Below are 18,779 nucleotides of genomic sequence, written 5' to 3'. Positions count from 1 at the left end.
TTTTAGCACCTTTGAGAATAGCAGTGCAAAAAGTAATTTTAGCATAAACTTTCATATACTTGGTCTACTTTCATCTACATTGCTTCTGAGGAAGTACCGGTCGATTGAGTCTATGAAAGCTTATGCTACAACTTCTTCTACATAGTTAGTCTAAAAGGTACTACAAAAACCCCTTGCAAATTTAACCTACTAAAGTATGCTGTGTATCCCTCACTCATGCAGAATTCCCTTGCTGCCTACTCAGAAATAGGTGTGACTGTGCCACTTCTTTCTCCTTGCCTTTCCCCCTTTAGCTCAACAGCAGATGACCTTCCTGGAAACCCGTAAAAAGCAACTGATGCAGGCTGCCCTCCGAGCAAAGCAGCAAAATGACATTGAAGGAGCCAAGATGTTCTTACGCCAGGCTAAGGGTCTGGACCCCATGATTGAGGCTTCACAGAATGGGCTCCCAGTTGACATAACACAGGTAAGCAATCATCTGTGAACTCCCTTGGGTGTGGATGTTGGCATGTACAAATACAAAAACATAGGCACATTTGCTTGGGGATCAGTTTATAGGGTGGAACTTTATCAGCCACCCAATTACTTAGAATTATTTCATAATAAAGAGAGCCCTGGCTTAGAGGCAGACTTCCTATGAAGCAGATTAAGATGACTCTGAATCATGGCACAGTGGGAGACAGCTCTGATCTCCTGGGCAGGTACCGTAAGATCAAATGATGGGCACTGTTCAAAAGACTGGCTCCATTTAGCCATGCTTAAGCCACTTCTGACACAACCTGTTCGGCCAGGCCCTCTTTTGTGGGGGTGGTTCTGGAGCTGATTTCCTCTGCTTACTTTCTTCCTTCAGGTGCCTCAGGCTCCTGTGAACAAGGAGGACTTCATGCTTGTGCAGCGTCGTGGATCCAATATCTCCCCGGAAACAGCGGCCCAGTATGCGGAGCTTGTGAAACTGATGAGGCAGCAGCACGAGGTAGTGGAGCAAGCTTTGAAGATGTTGTCACCTCTTCTGCCAATTAGTAGGAATCCAGGAGAGCAAGGTTATCTTAAAAATATAAAGCACAGGTGGAAAACCTTTTTCTGGCCTGGAAGTTGAATTCCAGTTTGGAAAGAATCTCATGGGCCTCATTTCAGTGGTAGGTTTGTCTATGGGCAGAGTGGGGGAAATCTAATTAATTTAGACATTTTTTTCCATCAAATATACAAAATACAGCTCAATTCTATGTATATCTATTCTGGAATAAGCCCCAGGACAACAGTTTCCCATTTGCCAAGAAGAGTCTGGTTCTGTGAAATAGTTTCTTTTCAGTCTTTTAAAACTTTTATCCTTGGCTGATTGGTGTATTAAGAAATTTGGTTCATTCATTCTTCATTGCAACTATCTCTTTGGCATCATCAGAATCATTCCTACCAGATCCTAGGAAGAAATAATCAGAACTTGGAAATCTTAATTTTTTGAATACATGTCCCAGAACCCCTGCTACTGACATGGCTACTATCCATGCTGGCTGTGGAATTCTGAGGGTCATAGTCCAAAAAGATAGCTCCTCTAAGTTTTAGAAATAATACAGTATAGCTTGTGATCTTCAAGGTAAGCTGATGGGTTTACTGGAGGCATTCGGCTGACCGCTGTTAGAAACAGGAGACTGAGTTAGCTGGAACTAGGCTCTGATCTAACAGAGATCTTAAAGAGGAACAAAATTCCACCTAAACATTAAGAGGAACTTGTAGACAGTAAGAGCTGTTCGACAGTGGAACACACTCCCTTGGAGCATAGTGGAGTCCCCTTTTTTGGAAGTCTTTAAAAAGAGGCTATATAGCCATCTGTTGGGAATGCTTTGATTGTGAGTTCCTGTATAGCAGGAGTTTGGACTGGATGGCCCTTGTGGTCTCTTCCAACTATGATTATATGATTCTATGAAAATGGACACAATAGCAGCAGCCGTAGTGGTTGTTTAACTGTATTCCCTATTTATGTATAATGTGTGCATTTGTGTGTGGCAGGGAGTGTTAATATACATGAAGTGTGGAGCACTATAACAACCCACATTATGATGCTTCAGTCATTTTGATCCCATCCAGTTCATGTTTGGTATAAACTGGATCGATTAACAGATGGTGAAGCAAAAGACCAGGACTAGGAGTCAGCTCCCTTCACCTGAACACTCCCCCCTTGTCCCCACTTCATGTGTACGTGGAGCAAAATTATTAGCATAGAGTTTGATCCTTTGGGCCTTGCACTCCCCAAGGATATTTTTTGTTGTTGTAATTTACCCTTGAGTGACTCTATAGATGAGACACCTCCAAGAAACCCTATTTTCCACTTCTCTACTTAGTTCCTGCAAGCCCATGCTCCTGTCCCCCCCGACTGAGTCGATCCATTTGGCATGCGGTCTCCTCTCCTTCTTTTATCCTCTACTTTTCCTAGTATTATTGTATTTTCCAGATAATGCCTTCTCATTATATGGCCAGTCTCAATTTGATCATCTTGGCTTCTAAGGTCCCATTTCTTTGAATCAGCCCAAATATATTGACAGACCAAATAGTGCAGCTTCCAGGCTGTCCGAAGCCACTGGCAAAAGGAGCTGATTTAATCCACTCCTACCAGTGGCCCATTTGGGACCATGGCAGAGGCCCACTTGGTGAGCAGGCCATAAGGTTACCACAATCCCAGAGCGATCATGACCAGATTGGTCATTCTGGGCCATCTGCCTCAGCCGCAAGAGACCTTGTAATCAAGAGTGAGTGGGTGATGAGTTTATTTTGAATGGTGGCTAAATACTAGGTCTTCAGTGGCTTTCCAACTGGCAAAGGGAAGCAGAGTTAGCCTCCCTGCCCAGTAAAGTTCAAGGTAAAGGGGGATATTTAGAAGATAATGAAGGCAGGCATTAATTGAACACTGAGAGTAGTTTACTGTTATGTATGAATTACCCCAAATGATGGCTTGATTTTCACTAGTGGCTTTGTGTAATTCTGTTGCACTGTGAGTAAGATTTTGTTAACTTGCCATTTAGACATATGTATACATGGATGCCAGTTGTTTAAACCATACCTCAGGCCAAATGAACATATGATAGTGGGTTTTCTTGTATAGAAACCTGTCAACAGAAGAGTGAGGAAAGATTGCTTGCTCCCTTGGATTGTTTCCATTCCAGGGATTGCATCCACGAACCCACAAGTTGTCAACTACATGTTATTTATTCTAGTTCATTTATCTCCTACAGTCAGCTGTGACTTCTTCTCCCTCCCCTTGACTCTATGTGTGAGAAAACTTTTTTTTTGTTCTCTTAGCAAGCAGGAGTCAGATCTGGGAGGTGAAGGGCAATTCAAAGGTTGCCTAGACTTGAACTGAGAATTGCTGAGGCGTGTGGGAAGAATTTTCCCATAGTCGGGTGAGAAGGCGAAAATGGTGAGGAGGCTGGTACAGCATGGGGGCTGGGTGGAACATCACTGTGAACATAGAGGGCTGGTATTTTTGGCTGTTACAAATTAACGGAAAGTCCATGAAGTTTATGGATGGGATATTGTTTAAAATTATGTCAGGTTTAGGGGATTATGGCACTTCTGACTTCAGATGGTCTTCTGGTATTTTTTGGTATTTTTGGAATAACTCCTCCAGCCCATGACCTATAAACTTGCAGGCCAGCTTTAATTCCCCCCCGTAGTTCAGTGAACAGGTACAGTTTGTGTACGAACCTGTGTGCTATATGAACTATACCTGTTCACTGAACTACTGGGGGGGGGAGTTCCATTGTGGTATGAAATAGAACAGCGAGGCTCGGGTTAAACACCCCAGTGACCTAAATATTATGGAATCAGGGGTGCCTGTAATGCTAGTGGAAGTACAGAATAAGGCATAAAACACTCTTCTTATAGTTATTTCCAGGTTCCTTTTTAGGGTGTTCGTTTAATGCAAGAATAACATCACTCCTTTGGCAGAGATCCTAAGATAATGTAAGATCCACAACCTTCAACAATAATCTCCAACAGCCAACTTGCTTAAAGCAGTGAAGTTTATTGAGATATGAATGAAAGTGATCAGACCAGACTTTTTAGTGAACTCTGAAAAGCAAATCTCAAGCCTAAGTTAAAGCACTCTGGCTGGCCCCCCTTTTTTACTCTCCCGCCTTCTATCCCCACACCTCTCCCTCCTGTTGCTTCCCAGGCTGAGAAAAGCAGGTGACCTTGGAGAAGCTCTGCAGATGTCTCTTACTAATTAAACAGTGCATTCCAGACCTATGCAATTATCCGCCAAAGCATCACAACCCCCATGCAAAGCAACTGGCAGACACAATTTTAAGCCATTACAACAATAAATATGAACAGTAACTACAGTGGATGGGAATATGATTAGTTTTGGCTTGGAGTTCTGACACTCTGCCTTCCCAAACTTTATTTATCCAATTAGGCTTGTCAGGGTAGGCCAAATGAAACTCATGAATCAATTTTTCAGCATTTACATGTTAACCCCCACCCATTCAGCCATATCAACTGGAAAATGCCTTCCTGCACCAGATTTCCAAGCCCCCCCTACAATTCTAGAGTCCAAATCTTTATAATTCAAATGTTCTTCCCCCTCAAGAGCAAGGCAAGGAGCAGGTTCGTTCAGTTTCATCTCAGTCCCGCTTCCCAGCAGGCTCAGCAGGCTGAAATGAAAGGTGGGGTTAATTGTTTGTACATCTTAGGAAGGTCCAACGCGCAGTCACCTCACTAACCAGTCTTTTTACAGGCAAAAGGACCCACAAACTTGGGCCTAATTTTTGCAAGGCACTCTACACTTTAAGTTCTTGTGGACAGAAACACCCAGTCTCCCTCCTGGTGTCCCAACCAGACTTCCTGTGCTGATCGAAAATGCTTGTAGTCCAATTTGGCCTGCTTAAAGCACGCCTCATTTAGGCCAACTGTCCCAATAGTTGGCCTCCACTTTCCACTGGCACAGGATCCTTTGCTCAGGGGATAGCGAGGGATAACCCTGGGCTCATAGCCAAACACCACTTGAAAGAGACATCCAATGGCTGGATGACTAGATACGTTAATGCCACCTACGCATGGGGTAGCAAAGTCCATCCAGTTGTAGGTGTGTGTTGGCTTGTAGGTAAGACATAGTAAAAAAAAACCATTAAATATACCTCCAGAAGCGATTAACCCTTTCGGCTGACCGTCGTTTGTGGGGAAAAGCAGAGCTAAAGGCCAATGCACCCCAGTTTAATCTGTAAGCACCCCAAAATTTGAAGTGAAAGATGATCCGCGGTCAACAGAGCTTGTCTGGTAAACAAGCAACTTGTATATGTTTTCAATAAAAAGGTCAGCCAGTTTGGATGCAGAGGGACCCCCGTTGACAACCCACATAGTGTACCTGTTTGGAGAACAAGTCTGTAATAACCCAAATGGTGTCTTTGCCCTTGCTTTCTGCAAGTCCGTAATAAAGTCCATTGCAATGTGTTGCCAAGGTCTGGATGGAGTCTCCACAGGTTGTAATAGGCCAATTGGCTTGCCTGTGTGAGGTTTGGCTCTGGCACAGATGAACACCCGACATAAGCCTCAATTCCTTACGAGCATTGGGCCACCAATACTTGCACTCAGGGTCACCCAGGTTTTAACAAACCCCCATGTCCGCAGCTTTGACATCATGACAAAGTTCAAGAACTTTCGCCCTGCAGGCTTCAGCACATAACTTTCCCATCTTTGGTCCTACCCCCTGTCAGAACATTGGAGGTTGGGTTTTTTAGGCTTGTCAACTCCTCATCAGTCTCATAATTTCCAAAATTCCCTCAACATAGGGTTAGGTTCTAAGCGAGACTCCGTTCCTTCTTGGCGGGAGCGGTGGTCCACCTAGCCCCAATTGTTTTGAGGAGAACAGAGTCTGTAGCTCCCCCGTTCCTGTGTCCCGACCATGGCATTCGGGACAACCATCGGCAAGCACTTGTCTTTCCAGGAAAGAATTTATGGTGAAATTGAACTTTAAAATTCTTTCGCCATCGCTCTGTTTGGGAGTCAAAGCTTGGGGGTTGGCAGGCTCTAAGTTCGGTGATCAGTCCAACTTCAAAAGGGTGTGAGTCCCCTCCAAAAATTGCCTCCACACCTCTAACGCCCTTTTAATGGCATATGCTCACGCTCCCAGCATGGCAACCGGCCTTGGGTCGAACAAAGCGCTTTAGACAAGGTAGGCGACAGGGCCTCATTTGCCTTCACTGCCCTCTGGCAACAAGCACTGCCCCCACGGCCTCGTCCGAGGCGTCCAACTGCACCACAAAAAGTTGTTCGGGTCTGGGTTGCTTAACACAGGCTCCAGTGCTGAACGTTTCTTTAATTGCACAAAAGCCTCAGTGCACTCCTTAGTCCATTCCACCTTGTAAGAGGGTTTTCTGTCGGGCCGCCTGTTCCTCAACAGTGGCAGGGCCCCCCGAAGTGCGCCCTCACTTTGGTCTTCAGCAAGTTTGTGATGGGAATGCATTTGAGCAAATTTGGGAATGACTGTCTATAAAAATTACAAACCCTAGAACCTTTGCACCTGTTTGCGGGTTGTTGGGTTGCGGCCAATTCAGGACGCTTGGACCTTGTGTGGGTCCAGCTGCAGACCCTGAGTGGATATCTATAACCAAGAACTCAAGTTGTCGGTAGGGAATGTCAAGCATTTTGGACAGTTGACGACGTTTTGTTAGCGCAACAGTCTTTGGCAACACCTTGCGCACCAATTTTACATGGCTGGACAGGTCTGGTTATAAATAAGTATATCTTCCAATACACCAGAACCCCATCCGTACAACAGGTCTTGCAGTTTAAAACTTCGTGTATAAGCGCATAAAACAAGAAGGTCCTCCAGAGAAGTCCAAAAGGAGGATAAGTACCAAAAGCCCCTAAGGGCAATGGAAGGCTGTTTACTCATCCCCTTCTTTAATCCTTACTCGAAAGTAAGCTCCTCAAGTCCAACTTGGTGAAAACTTTCCCCTGTCGGCCACCTGCTCAGCATGTCCTTCATTAATGGCAGATGGTATTTGCTACACGGGCTGATAGCATTCAGTTTTTATAGTCTGTTTACCAATCGAAGGGTCCCATCTTTCTTTTCTCTAAAGAACACCGGTGCCCCAAACGAGACTTGGAGGGGCGAATAAAGCCTCTAGCCAAATTCTTATTGATGAACTCTTCAAGGTTCCTCTCCCTAGGAGTCATTGATTAAAGTTTAGGTTGGGGAGCGGGCCACGGGTGTCATTAATAGCACAGTCAGTGTCCCGGTGGGGCGGCAGGAGGCACATTCCGTTTCCGCAAACGCGCGCCCCCCAGTCCTGGTAGGAACGCCATGGGAATTTCCCCATCTCCTGAAAGACCTGGTTGAAGACCGCTTTTGGAAGGGCCATATACAGTCACCGCTGTGGGCTCGGTTGGGTTTTCCCTCCCCAGGGTTTCCCGACAAAGCCACATGTTTGCTACACCCGGGTCGTTACACCAACTGTTTTGTTCTCCAATTGATGTATGGGTTGTGAAAGGCAGCCAGTCTATGCCCAACACTAGATCACACCCCTGGTAAGGACACAACACAAACCGGATGGATCCCAGTGTCCTGGGCAATCTGTATAGTAAGTCTCTCCGTCCTGGTGGCTGCTGGGTTGTCCCCCAAATGACTGTCCAATCCATCTGCAGGAAAGGGATGGTCTCTGGTCAAAGGCTCCATTTATCTGGAGAGATTGCACCAGTCTTCACTGATCAGACTCGGGTGCATCCCTATCTAGAGCCGCCACATGGGCTCGGTAGCCCGTTTATTTTATGTCCCAATTTAACTTCAGGTTAATATATGGAAACCCAGCAATCACCAAGTCCGGGATGTCATTGTCCGGAGCCGGTACAGCTGGGGCACTGTCACGGCACCTGCCGGCGCGCCGCCTGGCCGGCTGCCCCTTTCCGCTACCCTCCGAGCCGGTTTGCCGCCGCTTGGTAGCATTTTTGACGGTGGCCCTCTCCGGACAGGCAGCAATCAGGTGGCCTTCTTTCCACACGCAAAACAGAGCCAAGTTTCATCCTGCGTTGTTTTTCCACCTCCGCCGTAGCTTGGTTTGCCATCTCGTCTGGAGCGCTGCCGCCTTCCCTTGCTGGAAAGCCGCCCCGCTGCTTGGCCAGCTTGAGTCCGCGCCCTTGTAGCCTCCGCCTCCCCAGCACAACGAATCCGGTCTTGGAGGTTCGTGGGCGACTCCTTATCAGGATCCACTACAGGCAGTTCTGCGCGGAGCCATCCTGTAACGGGCGGCTCATCATCGAGCCGGATATCCGTAATATTGGATGCCACCCTCCGAACTCCATCACTACTCGGCGCACCGATCTGCTTCCCTGCTGCAGGTGGCGAACTGGCTTTCGCCCGATCCAGCGCGGAATGGGTCAATCGAACCTGCACGAAGAGCCGTCATGAAGGCATCCAGGACCTCACTCGGAGCCACACATATACAGCGCACCAACCACTGAGGCCGTTGGCCCTCCATCCGCCGTCCACACTCGCACCTTCTCGGCTTCATCCGGGAAGTATCCCCATCTCGCCCGCATGTGTCCGCCACCTGCGCGAGGAAGAAGGGAAGCTGCTCCGGTTCTCCGTTGAACTTTAGCCTCCAGCTCGCCCAGCAGCTCCCGCAGTGCCTCTTGCTTCCCACGGTGACTGCGTGCGGTTCCTCCCGCGCCTCGCCGACGAGAGGGCGGCCTGGAGCCCTGGACTCTTCGTCCTCCTCCGCCGTCGAGTCCGCCTCCAGGTCCAGCCGACGGGCTGCTCGGGCGGCGTAGCTACGGGTTCCTTCCGGCCTCCTGGCTCGGTTTCTTTCCCTTCTTTGTGCATCAGGGTGGCCATGCATCTCCTTCAGTTGGGCGGAGGTCGTACTCGACTCTCACCTCCTCCGCTAAGTCCTCAGCTCCGGGCTTGCCACTAGCTTCCCCCAATCCTGGCCCAGGCCGTCAATCTGCCAGCCCGGCGCGGTTCTTCCGGTCCCTGCGGCATACCACCAGGCCTCTGGTTGTTCCGCGCGCCGGTCCCGTCTTGGTCGGGGCTTCCTGGCGTCCCTCGACGCCACCTTTTCCCTCGTCCCGAGCCTCGGTTTCCTCACCACATCCGAGCTCCAGGTCGGAGGGGTCAACTTGACCTTCAACCCGGTCATGATGACAAAGAATACGCAAGAGTTCACTAACTGTAAGATCCAACACTGCAACATAATCTCCAACAGCAACTTGCTTAAAAGAAGTGAAGTTTATTGAGATATGATGAAAGTGAGCAGACAGACTTTTTAGGTGAACTCGGAAAAGCAAAATCTCAAGCCTCAGTTAAAAGCACTCCTGGCTGGCCGCCCACCTTTTTTACTCTCCCCCTTCTCTCCCCACTACCTCTCCTCCTGTTTGCCTTTCCCAGGCTGAGAAGCAGGTGACCTTGGAGAGATCATGCAGATGTCTCTTACTATTAACGTGCATTCCAGACCTATGGCAGTATCCGCCAAAGCACCCAAACCCCCATAGCAAAGCAAGCTGGCAGACTACAATTTTAAACATACAACAATAATATAACAGTACTACAGTGGATGGGAATATGGAGTAGTTGTATTGGGCTGTGGAGATGTTTCTGACAGTAAGCAGGTAGAATGTAATGCTCCACCTGCATAGTTTCATTGTCTGCCCCTTGTGTATGTCATTTGGTGGGGTTATGGTGGTACAAGGGGCTATCTCTCACCACTTGGCTCGTCCAAACTCCCTCCCAAAGCTGTCAAATCTGCTGCTGGGTGATCAGTATGGATGAGAGGAGGCAGGGAAGCAAGTCAGACATGAGGAATTTGCTCATCCCACTACCATGGTAGAAGGAAATGGGGGTGTGCTCACAGTGAGTGCACCCTCCAATCTCTTCTCCTTAGAGCTACAACATTTGAACTGTCCTCCCTCTCTTCCTCTCCTGTCCATTAGTCAGCAGCAGCAGTGGCTCCTTCCAAGGCTTGACAGCTGCAGAATGAGGGATGGATTGGATATTGCACAAAGGACTACAGAACATTACCTTACACTATGACAAAAAGAGACATATGTGCATGTACATCACACTTGACTGTACACATGTCACTATTAGCATTCTGGCCTTGTTTCCAGATGTACCTCCACCTCCTCAGATATGATGGAGGCCCTGCAGCAAAGGATGGAGAGATCAAGACAGCAGCTGCACAAGCAAAGAGCAAGGAATGACAGGAAGGCTAGAATGCACGAACGGATTGTGAAGGTAAGGTGTGCCAAAACCAGAGTCATTGCTTCCTTTATGGGCAGTGTTACTAGATTTCTTGCTGAATGTTACGCCTATAGGTTACAGTCATTTTTACCTGTGTTTGCTGTGATTGCATCATGATTTAACTTGTCTCTTTCTGTCTTATGAAGAGAAGTCTAGAATCCTGAGTCTCTTGAGCCAGGAGACGCACTAAGTAGCCTTGGCCAATCACTCTCCTTAGCCTGTACAACACTCAGATTTCTGGGAAGGTAAATAGGAAGAGAGCACACATGTGACCATGAGATGATAAGAGGAACTAGTGGGATATACATGTAACTAATAACTCAGTACTCAATAATTATTTATTACTAGCCCAAAAAGTGCTTTACAAGATTGTGTTCTCAAAGACCATATTTCAAATAAATTTTTCAGTTTCACTTTTTTTCTCTCCACTAGCAATATCAAGAAGCCATCAAAGCTCACAAGGCAGGGAAAACCTGTGGAGTTTGCTGACTCCTGTTCCCCCTGGTAATTAATTTCTCAATTTTGTTTGTTTACTTTGGGGTGGTTGCTTGGGTTGCACAGTAAGTTTTCTAGATTTCAGCTATTCCGAGCAGAAGCCGCTGAAGAAATGATGCTGGGAATGGGATAAAAATTATATTTCATTTTATACTTCTGTACTCATGTCTTGGAGATGTGTGGCAGATCAATGTGCAGGGTTGCAGAGTGATTTTTCCCCTGCGTGTCAAAAAAATCAGATGTGTCAGATGCACTATCATCTCAAATGTTTGTGATTCTATAAGAGGAGTGTGTTAGACCCTTTTTTCATAACAAAGGGACTTGACAGAACTGCCCCGAAATGGAGACTGGAGGCTCCCGTTTTATCCAGAGGGACGCTGCAGCAGCCAAACTGCTGCGGCGCCCTCTGGAGTAAAAAAACTGCGAAAGCAGTTCTTTTTGTGGCATGCTCCGCACACCATGACTATGCCTGTCGCACGTCCATGACGAAGCGCGGACAGCTGGAGTGCAGATGCTGTGCCGTGCTTGCATCATGCATGCATGTCCTGTATTGATGGTGCCGCATAAAGATGGTGTCGTCCATAGTGCTAGCATTCTGGAGTGTGCAGATGCTGCACGCTCCACCCTATTTGTCCCAGGCTGCCGCAAACCAACGGTATGTACTGGGCCAGAGTGTGCTTGGCTACAGAGGTGCCTTATCATCCTTTCTTTCTTGGGACCTCAGGCAGTCTCTTTAGAAAGTAGGCTAATATTTTTCTAAATTCCCATCCATCAATAATAATAATAATAAATAAAATAATATACATAATAATAATGGATGAATGGAATTTAGTCAAATATAGCCCCATTTTCTAAAGAGAGCAAAACGGGGATTCAGGCGCTTACAGATCATGAGAGCAAAAGTACAATTACGATACACAAATGGTACATAAAATAGAATTAATTATTACAATATTAAAACAAATTATTGTTAAAGAATATAATACAATTAAAAGAATAAGTGATTAAAACACTTTAAAACACTGCAGCACCCCAGCCCAGCCCATTCTTTAAAACTTTCTGTTTTAAAAGCGCTGCCTGTGTAAGAAATATTTTAACCTTGCCAGCGAGAGGACGACAAGGAAGAGGGACAATCTGGCTCCCTGGAAAGGGAATGCTAGTGTCTAGGGGAAGCCCGAGAAGACCCTTCTCTTGTGTCCCCACCAATGTGCTTGTGATGGTGGTGGAACTGAGAGAAGGCCTCTCCAGGTATCTCAGTCCCAGGTTGGGCGCACACAGGGAGATACGGTTTGCAAATAGCCTGGACCTGGGCCATATTGGGCTTTACAGGTCATAACCAACACTGTTGAATTGTGGCTGGAAACAAACTGATAGCCAGTGAAGCTGTTCAACAGGGGCATTGTGTGGTCTCTGTCAACCGCCCCTTATTATAGCCGGCCACGCTCTTTGGACCAGCTGCAGTTTCAAATACTCTTCAAGGCAGCCCAGTAGAGCATGTTACCGTAGTCAAGGGATGTAACCATGCATGCATTCACTTTATTTGCCTGAAAACAGAGTTCATGCCTTAAAAGTTAAAAAATAAAGTCAAGTGCTTTAAAATACAATACAAGTAATTTATCATAAAGGTGCAAGCAAAAAACAAATAACGAGTCAAGACCATATGTAAAAGTAAGAGTAAAACCAGCTATGATTATTTTATTATTACAACTTTATTTATAAAGCGCTGTAGGATAAAAGCAAAGAAAAAACCAGTCCAAATGCTTGCCTATCCTTTGACCTAGGACATTGGTTTTTAAACAGAACATTAAACATAAGTGGTTGGCTTAGTAGCCACTTTGGGAGACTCGGATGTCTTCATTGTAAGCAGCTTCCTTCCCCCCCTTTTGGAAATAAGTAATACTTTAGTTTGTTACTATCTTTGGCAGGTTTCCCTCCCATCCAAGGAACAGAATCTTCCCCAGGAGATCAGAGTTTTGCTGGAATCCCTTGAATACGCTATGAAATTAGTCAGCGAGAAGAAGATGAAGTACGGAAAGGCAAAAAAGGTTGGGTTTTGCAATTGTGAAGATCTTAAATGTGTTAGTAAAAAAGCTAACAAATTTGCATCTGTTAGCTAGGGTCAGAATATGAAGAGGGAACCCCCTTATCCAAAGGGAACTCCAGGGTGTTTGGCAAATCAGGCATATCCAGGAACAAATTCAGACAAATTGGGCACTCCACTCTGTGGAGGTATTTAGTAGCCTTGTTTTTAGTTTTTATTTTAAAAAGTATATACTTCTAACCAGTTTCTTCATTGGCTGTCAAAGCAGCTTTGCAGTAATTAATCATGCAGCTATTAAAAATCAATGTGTCACAAATTCTGGTTGCTCAGTTCCTTCCTAAATTGATGATCACATTGACCATCATCTCTTTGTGGCTCACACTGGGCTTTGGCAGAATGCGAGTTGTGCTTTGGTGCCACTCTTTGCCTGGTAAACATCCAGAAATATATATCCATACTGTACATTAAGTGTTTTTTATCCACTTTACTACCATAGCTCTATCCTGTTTAAGCTTGGGTCTGTAGTTGGGTAGTGAGGTATTTAGAAGTTACTGAGCTACAGCACTGCAACTCTTTAGCAGAGAATTCAAGTATTTTAATGAAACTAAAATTCCCAAGATGGAGCCATGGTAGTTAAAATGGTATCACACTGTTATAAGGGGGGAGTGGGGATACACCCATAGGAAGGGATATTTCTTTTGGATGCCTTGAACTGAGACATGTCCTCCTGCTGTTGGCAAGTAGATATATAGAATCCCAATAAACACAAATGCTAAAACTGTAGATTCTGAAAACAAACACAGGGAGTTTGAAAAAGCTGTCTTGACTGTTTTCAGCCAAATCCTAAAAACCACCCAAGTGTCCACACTGGGAAAACAGTCAGGCGGAGAAGCATTCCCTATGGAGGACACTTCAAAAAAAGTTCCCCTGGACTTACTATCATGATCTCATCGCAAATTTAGACCATAAAGAGAAAAATATGGGACAAAATGCTCCTCCATTTTTATTATCTTTCTGTTAGATGCTGCATCAGTGTTTGCAAACAGAATGTGATTGTGCCTTCTCCTAAATTGCAATATAACCATAACTTCAAATGTTACTGGACTGCAGCCTCATCAGTCTTACCAGCATGGCAAAGATGATGGAACTGTATAAACACTCGAATGTCCACTATTCCACATCCTTGTTCTCTGATATCATAATGCATCAGAGGTGCCACATGCAGTCAAGGTCTGCTTTCCTTTGTGCATGCTCAATGTGGATTAAACATTTGTAACAGTGATAGGATGTTTAGTTTGGAGTAAGTATAACCACCTTGATTTTAGGGTTAGATGCGTGCTACTCGTAAAGTTGTGATTTCTCTAACTCAAGTTAACATTTACATTATTGTACTAGCCGAAGGCCATAACAAAATAAGCTTTCTAAGAGCATAAAACATTTAACATTTAAAACATTAGATTTCTCTAATTGCTGTAATACGCTGGGTATTCACTGTGTGCAAGAGTATTGCTTATGGTCTAAGTAATGCAAGTCATTAGTGTCTCTCCCTTATTGTTTTCAGCCTGATCTCACCCAGCTTCATCCAAACCAGTCAACTCACGGCAGCCGAAGCAGCCGCCCCAAACCGGTCGCCGGGTAGCTGCCCCTGCGGCTTCTAAAACAACCGGGACTGCTAAGAGTGCTTCAAAAGTCACTGTAAGAGGTACTACAAGCGAGTCCACTTTTATTTTATTTTTATTTCCCCAGTCCTGCTGGGAGAGGCCACACCGTGTTGATCATAATGGCTATAGTGGTTCAGACGTGGTTGCCTAACAGAGACTGGATTTTTTTCCTTTTAAAGTTCCTTGGTTCGGAGGCTGCTTAGCATAAGTACAGTCAGTAATGGGCCTGTCTCTGAGCAAATATTCCCTCATGATGCTTAATAACTGCAGTGGAGTCCTGCATGTCAGAGGTAGCTACAGTGACATGGCATGTCTCCTAATTTGCCCCCTCCCCCAGTTCCACCTTAGAAGCCAGCAGCAGCACCAGCTGAAGGAGTTTTGAGGTGGCTGGTGAGTGACATGCTGATGATGGTGTAGCCAGCCACCTCCTGCCAGTGAGATATAGTGTGGAAAGCTCTCTGGTGTCTTAGAACTGCTTGATGTGTGCTGCCTGGATGCTAAGGGTGGGTTTGGGAGGCTTTGTGATAGCGACATTAGTTCCACAAGGTATGTTTGAATTGCATTTTTTTTCAATATCATAAGTGTGGTTTATGACATTGTAAATACTGAATAGGATGCCATCCTTAGTGTAACCAAGGCTCTTTCCCTCATAGGTGGAACGAGTGACCTAACCTACTGAGGTGTAATTCAGCTGTGTTGGTCTGGAATATCAGTATGCAAGGGGATCTTTTAGCACCTTTGAGAATAGCAGTGCAAAAATTAATTTTAGCATAAGCTTTCATATACTTGGTCTACTTTCATCTACATTGCTTTGAAGAGTACCGGTCGATTGAGTCTATTAAAGCTTATGCTACAACTTCTTCTACATAGTTAGGTCTAAAAGGTACTACAAAAACCCCTTGCCAAATTTAACCTACTAAAGTAGTGCTGTGTATCCCTCACTCAGGGCAGAATTCCCTTGCTGCCTACTCAGAAATAGGTGTGACTGTGACACTTCTTTCCTTGCACGTTCCCCCTTTAGCTCAACAGCAGAGGACCTTCCTGGAAACCCGTAAAAAGCAACTGATGCAGGCTGCCCTCCGAGCAAAGAGCAAAATGACATTGAAGGAGCCAAGATGTTCTTAGCCAGGCTAAGGGTCTGGACCCCATGATTGAGGCTTCACAGAGGGGCTCCCAGTTGACATAAAAAGGTAGCAATCGCGTGACTCCCTGGGTGTGGATGTTGGCATGTACAATACAAAACATAGGCACGTTTGCTTGGGATCAGTTTATAGGGTGAACTTTACCAGCCACCCAATTTTAGAATTTTCATAATAAAGAGAGCCCTGGCTTAGAGCAGACTTCCTATGAAGCAGATAGATGACCTGAATCATGGCACAATGGGAGACAGCTGGATCTCCTGGGCAGGTACCGTAAGATCAAATGGAGGGGCACGTTCAAAAGCTGGCTCCATTTAGCCATGCGTAAGCCACTTCTGAACACCTGTTCGGCCAAAATCCATCTACAAATGCAGACACTCTAATGTTTGGGTGGTGGTATTATAGTAGGAGCTTGCAGTCAAGATATTTTGTCCCCCCCCCCCCCATATCAAGATGGGAAAGACGAAATTAATCTGGCAATATATGTTCAGCTACAAGCTTGGTTTTTTCTCAGTAATTGGAGGACAGTAGGATAGAGCTAAAGAATGTTGCCCTCCAGATGCTGGTAGACTGCAATTTCCAACAGCCTTCATCATTGGCTCTTCTGGCTAGGGCTGATGGGAGTTGCAGTAAATAAAGCCATAACTGTTACTCCTTTAGTATACAGTACCATGTCATACTGTTATTTACAGGCTGTCCAATCACCCACTGGGAAAGGTTGGCCAGTTTACAATTACTTGCCATAGTTTTCTAAATCTGTAGTTATTCTTTGAAGGGTTTTGGCTTTTCTTGTTTGTTTGTTTTTTAATCATATTAGGAATTTTACCTGAAAAGATCAGAAAGATCAAACTGCATTTGATGATTCATGTTTTTCAGACCCTTGATCCAATTTTGTCCTCTGTGAATAAAGGAGAGATTGTTGACCTCAGCAGTTTGCCACCACCTCCAGGTAAGAATTAAAATTTGGTTGCATTTACTTCCATGGGTCCTAGACTGCCCTCACTGAAATGGTGGTCACTTGCACAGGTTCATAAGGAAGTAAGCTGGGTTGGGTTTGTGCAAGGAAAAGCCAAATTCTCTTGCTGGTAAATGTAGTAGGCTCCTAGCCTCCTACTTAGTATTCTGGTACAAAACTTCAGTGTTGAAGTAGAGCAGAACAGTCCAATTTTTGGTCAAAAGTGACTTGACATTTATTAATTCTTGAATGTGGTCTTTCTTCTGTCCCCATATGTAAGTATACAGACTTGTCTTTTATTAGCTAAAGCAAAGCTAAAACATGTATCAGTACTAAAACTCTGGAATAATCACTGAACAATGATTGCTTCTGATCCCTTGCTCCTTACGTACAGGGAAAGGTTTCAACCTGTAGCTCAGACATTGGGAATTTATGGCCCTCCAGATGTTTCTGGACTACAACCCTGTTATCCCTCACCATTACCTATACAGTACTGGCTTGGTTTAATGGGAGTTGCAGTCCAGGATCTGGAGACTCATTCTAGACCATTAAAGGAGCTGCCTATCTGTCTTTAGGTATCTTCCAAGGATCCTCTAAGCCTTCTGTGCAAAAAATCTACCTCAGAGTAAGCACCATTCAATTCACTAGGACTTAGTTTTCAACAGACATACAGAAGATTGTGGTAGACAGCAGTGGCTTTCTCTTCTGTCCACAAAACTAACATGACATGGCAATATATGTAGGTAGTCGCCCATGTTTCTGATGGCATAATTAAACCTTTCCCAAACTGGTACTCTCCAAATTAGTTTGACTACAGCTTCCATCATTCCCATCCAGCATGGTCAGTGGCAACTGCACACTCTAGGTCTTGCAGGTGGGACACAGGGTGGGGAGCAAGCAAGATAGAGCTTTGGTATTCTATAGCTCCTTACCCTTGCTGAACACTGGACTTAATAAGGGAGGTGGTTTCACTGCAAAAGAGTTCCCAGTTCAACAAAAGAGCTCAACAAAAAAGCTTTTTATGGTATTGTTCTATTTTTAAATTTTGTTTTAAAGTAAAATGTTATATTATTTTAATTCCGTTGTTGTTATCATTTTAATATTATCTTTTGCATGTTTTTATCTATGTGTGTTTTCTTATAGTTTATTACTTTTTTGTTACCCGCATTGAATCCCAGCTTGAGAAAAAGGTGGAATATAAATAAAGCAATGGATTGATTTTGGGGAATTGTCATCATGTCTTCAGCCTAGTTGTCTATTTTTCACAGATCAGCTGACCAAGGAGATGTTGTCCCCAAGTGTACAGCAGCCCCCCCATATCAACAGCAACTCCTCTTTCACAGGCTGTTACTCCTCCAGCATTGGGAATCTCAAGTGCAGGAGGTAGGGAGCCATAGAGAAGAGATTTTTTACGTATACTGTGGCTTATTTGATCTTTTTAACTTGCTTTCTTTTTATTCAATTCTATTTTATAACATTATCTGTTGTTTTATCTATTTGTTATTATCTTTAGATTGTACGCCATGGGCAGGCTTTTTTATATATTCTTCGATTTCATTGATTTTTTGTACAACGCTGTGTACATCTACAGCGCTTCACAAATAAAGTTTAATAATAATAATAATAATAATAATAATAATAATAATAATAATAAATTCTCCTCCTTGATGTGAAGCCTGCAGATACAAATTCGAAATGCAGTATATATGTTGTTGCTTTCTTATCCTCTTGTACTTTTTCTATGGTTTTTCCTGCAAGAAGATAACATTATAATAACCAACCAGACATATTTACAAAATCCCAGATTCTGACACAGCTATATGCAATTGTATTGGTAAAATAATTCATGATGCTTACCCTAGTAAGCCGGATCCGTGAGCTGTCAAAAGGGAAAGGTTCTCTTAGCATAGCAGGATGTCAGAATCTGGGATGGTGAAGGGCAATTCAAAAGGTTGCCTAGACTTAGAAACTAGAATTTGCTGATGCGTGTGGGAAGGATTTTCCCATAGTTGCTGGTGAGAAGCAGAAAATGGTGAGGAGACTGGTACAGCATTGGGGGGCTGGGTGGAACAATCTACTGTGAACATAGAGGGCTGGTATGTTTTGGCTGTTAACCAAATTAACGGAAAGTCCATGAAGTTTATGGATGGGATATTGTTAAAATTATGTCAGTGTTTATGGATTATGGCACTTCTGACTTCAGATGTCTTCCTGGTATTTTCTTGGTATTTTCTGGAATAACTCCTCCCAGCCCATGACC

The 18,779-nt window shown here is 44.7% G+C and overlaps 1 protein-coding gene across 1 annotated transcript in view; it reads left to right on the top strand.

Moving 5' to 3' along the window:
- Positions 1-18,779, top strand: part of CC2D1A (coiled-coil and C2 domain containing 1A) — a 149,059-nt gene that overhangs the window by 19,046 nt on the left and 111,234 nt on the right. The gene's annotated exons all lie outside the window — the stretch shown is intronic.

Source organism: Sceloporus undulatus, chromosome 2 (genome assembly GCF_019175285.1).
Source record: "Sceloporus undulatus isolate JIND9_A2432 ecotype Alabama chromosome 2, SceUnd_v1.1, whole genome shotgun sequence".
Taxonomy (NCBI): Eukaryota; Metazoa; Chordata; class Lepidosauria; order Squamata; family Phrynosomatidae; genus Sceloporus; species Sceloporus undulatus.
This window is presented reverse-complemented; position numbering and strand designations above follow the sequence as displayed.